The following is a 5,973-nucleotide window of genomic DNA, read 5'->3' on the forward strand; positions in this document are numbered from 1 at the left end:
CAAATCGCTCGCTGTCAACAGCAAGAAGCCTGACCCTGTAACCCCTGTGACCTCGCAGGGACCAGCGGACCCACACCCCCCAGGTAGGGCAAGCAAAGGTACGGGTTTCTTACCGACCGCTCCCCACAGAGTAGTTTTACAGCTCATTGCGGGCAAGCGTTGAACACAGGTGACCCAAACAAGCTGGAGGGAACTGGTTAACTCCTGTGGCCGTCGGGGAGATCAGCCATGGCCGTGGCAAACTCCTTGAATTGAGGGCATGGGTCAGCCTTCAAGGTGATGGAGCCAGTTCTGAGGAGGGTATCAGAAAGATAAATGGTGTTGCCAGATCTTACAGTTTCAATGCAAACCCTAAAATACAACATATTTTACCTAAAATCTCAGCTCTGACAGACAAGCAAGCGCAATTAGCAATGCTGTCTAAGTGAAGGAATACATTTGTCTCCCAGTGTGACTACTGCCCGTCAGGTATGTATTGAGTTGTACTTATGCAGCCTCTGGTCTTTAAAGTGCACCAAGAATGTACTTATACCCAAATCAGAGACGTTTCTCGGCATTTTTGGCGTGGCACCAAGACTGAGTTTTAATTATTTTACTTGACCATAATTTAGGCAGCGGGCTTTGCTGCTTTACTTTCCATCTGGTTTCCCACTTAAAGTTAAGTGACATGAAAATAAAAAAAAAGGTCACTATTACAATCCTTCCTGGCAAACGTTAGCACCAAGTGGGATTTGAAATAAACAAGCCGAAGACAATAGACTTCTGCTCCTCTCTCCCTGCTTCTTGTTTTGTCTCCATGCTGGACAAGGTCCCACCTCTCCCGTGGCTGCCACCAGCTCCCCCCTGGGCACCCCCACACCGCCTGCCAGCCCCACCAGCATCGCAGCAATGCCAGCACCGGAGCCAGGTTTCCATGTCGGGTCAGATTCCAGTCCCGTGGCTGAGCCAAAGCAGCCGGCCCAGCCTTCAGAGGCTGCATCCGGCAGGAGCAACGGGTCCAGCGGCTGGGGGCTGGAGCCATCCTTCCCCACCCGAGACCCCAGCACAGCAGAAGCCTTGCGAGGTTTCCTCTCCTGGGACAACGCCTCCAGATACGGCACCTCTGGCGGGTAAACTAGGTGGTGGGAAGAACTATTTCTCCAGCCCTGCTGGGGAAGGAATATAGTAGTAGTTTCCCTGCGGATGAGCGAGGGTCCCTATAGGATGGTGTCTGCAGCTCTGGGGGAGGTGAGAGGGCGTTTGCTTGCCTAAATTTTGAGAAATAATCCTTTGGAGATTGCATGTGACAGACAGTGAGAGGGATAAAATCCAAAAGTCTTAGAAACCCGACGTTGCGCTGCTCAGCCGAGCAAGGACTGGTCAGGTGGCTGAAAAATGTGATAAAAACTATTGACTGTTACAGTATTTTTGAAAAGCATGCAAATATTCAATGAAATGGTGAACTCAGCAGACCTATTTCTCCATCTGCAGGGAAAAGGAAGAAAGGATTCAAAGCAATTATGAAATGTGGGCTCAAGGATGTCTGCTCAGAAGCGTTAGAGGGTTTGGGGCACATGAGCTTTCATGCAGCATTGCACACTGCAGGTGAAAACAATGGGAATGGGAATAGATGATGAGGCATTATTAGAAATACAGCCCCGTACAGTGTGCATTGACTGCGTGCGTCCTGAGGGTGCTCTCGGGAGCGGCACGCTGCCCCGCTGGTGCTGAGCTGAGGGTTTCCCGCAGCAACGGGTCTCACTTAACCCTGCCTTTCCTCTGTACCTGTCTTAGGTCAGGAAGCACTGCCGGTGCTGCCACCCCCCACTCGTGTTTGATGTGTAAAGAGGACAGGCAGGTAAGCAGTGGGGATGGGAAGGACGTCTTCTCCAAAGGCAGAAAGGTCTAAGAGAAGATGAGGATAAGACCTCTCCACTGCATCGCAGCACCAAGCAGCCCGTGTAGGTCTCCTAAGTGGCTAAAGCTACACTGAGACTGTTAAGAGTGTTGTTTAACTAGGAATTGGTTGTTATCTCTCTTTTTTGTGTTCCTTTTGAGCCTGCTGCCTGAGTTTTTGAGTCGCCCCAAAAAAGCATCCTAAAATAACTTTTCTATGTGTAGACATGAGTACAGACTGCTAGACATTACTGGGCTGGAAACGTGTTTTATTCCTGTGGAAGGCTGAGCTGTTCCTTTCCAGAGACGCTGGATAGGTACCACCCATGACGTTCACCAGAGGTTGAAGGCTTCATCTTTTCTGGGGATGGCCAAGGAAGCCGTGTGGTTTCCGAGGGCAGGGTCAAGCCAGGAGGCTGGATGGAACAGAAAGGCAGAGGTGGTGGTAGCGATGGGGTTAGCCACAGGCACAGGATGCACTCAGTGGAGCAGCTGGAGGAGCGGGAGCTGGCAGGCAGGACAAGCAGGTGAGAGCACCTTTTGGGAAGGGGTGATCTGAGGAGAGGATGCCATAGGAGGAAGAGAAGCAGTCTCACAGCAAATGAAAGAGGAAGGGGCCATACAGCAGGGAATGAACCAGGAACGTTTAGGAAGAAGTGGAGGATGAAGAACAAGTAACAGAGAGACTTGTGACATGAGCATGCGGTGTAGCCACAGAGAGAAGTGTAGAAATGACAGAAGATGGTAACCAAAGGAAAGGAAGAGTTACTGCCTGAGGCAAGACCAGAAGAGCATAATGAAAGAAAAATATTGAGAAATCTGGCAAGAAAGGAGAGAAGTAGTATGAAAACAAAGGAGAAATGGGGTGAGATAGGGCAAGGACTTGAGAGGCAATTCCATCTTCTATCCCAAAGTGCCAAAGCCTACAGTATATCCCTACAGTGTGGCGTTTGCATTTTGAGGGCAAGTGATCCGTACACATGCAATCCTCACTTTGCCAGCCAGCTACTTTACAGTTTGCAGTTCAACCACTGAAAGTCTTTTATTTACTACTGTATTTTACTACCACCTTCTGAAACTGTCTCTTCCACAAAGGATGCTCTGACCCACCCCTGCTTTGCTTTGCAGCTTGCCAGGGCTCCTACCTCAGCTTTGTGCTCCTGTCACACTGACTTCCCAGAAAGCTTTAGAAATCGCTAACGATGGTAGAGGGTGAGGGTTTCTCTGGTGTAATTAATGGATGTGTGAAAGAGCCTGCTGGGCTGGACAGGCTGGAGAGGTGCCAGATACTGAGGGCCAGATCCAAATCTCAGTGGAGCCAAAGGAAAAACTCCAGTACGTTCTGCAGGTTTTGGATGGGGGCTCAGGTGCACAGTGGGAATGGAAAAATTCACTGTGGGCCTTCTATATTGTACGACTGTTTCACAGTTAGTCTTGGATGATGCCTGCAGCAAAGCCTGGGCTGCAGAGCTGGCACGGAGCGGCCATCATTTTGTGATGGATAAAACAAGGTGTGCAGCACCAGGCAGAGCCCCTAGGAACAGGGGTAGGCAGGAACAGTCATTCCCACTAAAATGGGTGGTTAAGCAACACTGAGAGGCAGCATGTTTCAAACTGGTTGTGTAGGCTGAGAAAGCAAGAGTTCACAGGCTGTATGTGACTGCCCCAAAAACCGCTGATGCCAAAGGCCATCCCAAGTCCCCTGGGTCCTTCCACTCCTCAGTTTGAGCCACAGCCTTAGGAAGGTGATACTGAATCCCTGTGGGCCCAGTGTGACCCTAACCACAAAGTTGGGCTGGGAAGATCACCAAGATCCTTTTAGCATGACCGTGGCATCACTCAAGTGGGAATTGTTCATCAAGTGATTTTTTTTGGTGACAACGATGACTGTGAAAAATACCACCACCACTACTACGGGAGCTGCAGACCATTACTTAGGCAAAGCAGTGACCTTCCTCTCTGCCTGTGCCCTTCACCTCTGCCCCTGCAACCCGCTCTGCCTTGTCCCTCCCACACCAACTCCCAGTGCCTTGTCCCTCCCATGGCAGTTCTGGTACGGATGGAGTGGGCTTGAATCTGCCTCCTTTTCTAAAAGCTACTGAGCAACCAGAGGATGGAGCAGGGTTATTCCAAGGCCAGAGGGACATCTGGGTGTCAGAAATAAAGAGCTGAACCATATCATGTGCTAGGTAGTGAGAATCTAATCAGCCCCCTTCTTCTCCCCTCACTGCACATCTCGTGTTTTTGCTTTCCAAGGGCAGTACTGAGAGCGGGGCCACCTTGAAAGCCTCCCCACGTGCAACAGCCTCTCCTTCTGCCCTGCACGTACACACTCACCTGGGTGACACCGCCGCGACAACAGCCTGGTTTGGCGATGCCGACGCTGCTGGCAATTCGTCATTGGCTTCAAGGCAACTGGCAGAAGGAAAGCCAGCACCGCAGCCAGAGGAGGCAGGCACCAGGGCCGAGGACAGGGAGCAGACAGTGGGTGGGAATACCCTGCCATCGGCGACCAGACCATCTCCCAGGTCTGCTGTTCCTGGGAAGGGGGAAGACCCTGGCAGAGGGACCCGACTCTTAGCAGCCCAACTTGGCATCCTTCTGGTCTGCACGGCAGCCCTGGGCCTGGCGCTTGCGGCTGCCATGCGCTGTGTCTGCGCCCAGCATTGCCACAAGCGGACGGAGGTCTCCTTCAGCGAGCCGGACCCCGACGTCATCGCCGTCAGAGGCAACGGGGAGGTGATGCACTTCCGAAAGATCCGGGAGAACAGCTTTGTGCTGGTGCAAGCCGAGTACAACTGGGTCAGCCCCTCGAGCAGCAGGAAGACAATCATCGGAGCACCTGCAATGCAGACAGCAGTGCTACCGCGGCCGGTGTAGGTGAAAACAGCCTGGGCCGCAGAGCACAGGTTATAGGGAGCGGTGGTGTAGTTCCTCTGCGTGCTGCCACATAGGTAAACAAACTCACAGCAGCCAGCTCAGAGAGAGGTGTTAGGCAAAAGATCTAAGCCACAGCTGCTAAGAAAATAGAAGTTGATAGATCGTTCAGTGTGTTACGCTTACCGCAATTAATATTGTATATCCGCTCATTAGCTGCCTCTGCAGCCATGACATACACTTCTACTGTTGCCTTAAGGGTGTAGCCAAAAATAGAAATTCTTCCTCCACACTGTAGTACTGTCTCCTGTTCAATCTCAGCAAAAGTTTCTAGTGTTACATTTCTTTCTAGGAACTAGAAACCCCTGATATAAACCCAACCGTTCTCATTTAGCAGCATACAGGTTTGATGCTGTGCACTTGACGTCTCTCAGATGACAAAATATGTGCTGGTAAATTTTAAGTTTCAATTTGAAAATAAAAAGCAATAACTCACTAGTGGAGAACATTGATTCAAAGAATGCTGAATTGATCTACAGGAACGAAACACAGGGTGGCAGACACCAGCTTTTGGGGGAGAAACATGCGTCCTCATCAGGTGCAAATGGAAGAAAATCTTTCCTATCCATTTGCACCTGATGAGGAAGCTTGTTGAAGCCTGACAGCCAGCATTTACTCAGTCTTTTACTTTGAGTCAGTAACACTGTGCAGAAACACGCTCTGAGAAGTACCTTCTCAGGTCACTTTGGAGATCCCCAACAAAGGCTGCGTGGAAAGTTAACATCAGCCGTGTGCTCTTGAGTTTGTGCAAACTTCCCCCTGACCGTGTGGTTTTCTGCAGGAGGCCACTAAAACAGCCCTTGGAAAACATGAAGATCCTTGACACCTTCTAAGAAGGAGAGGTGATGACAGCAAGGGTAAAGGTTTCTTTTACTGCAGCTTTGAAAGAGCCAGAAATAGACCTGATAATGATCTTGAGATGTTATGGCTTTGAGCCTTTCAGAGAGCAGGAAACACAGCTTCTGGTGTCCTGTTCTAGGGTGCAGGGGCTCAGACAGTCCCCAAGATGTGTAAATGGGGGACAGACTTAATCGTTGGTGCTGCAACTTATTTCACAGCCTGCAGCAATCTCCCCTGAGCTCAGCAGATAACGATGGGACCCTGATGGCTCACAAATCCTTCCTGGGGACAACATCCCCCTTTGTCAGGAGGGCAATGTCG

This window comes from Eurypyga helias, unplaced genomic scaffold (genome assembly GCF_000690775.1).
Source record: "Eurypyga helias isolate BGI_N326 unplaced genomic scaffold, ASM69077v1 scaffold40491, whole genome shotgun sequence".
Lineage (NCBI taxonomy): Eukaryota > Metazoa > Chordata > Aves > Eurypygiformes > Eurypygidae > Eurypyga > Eurypyga helias.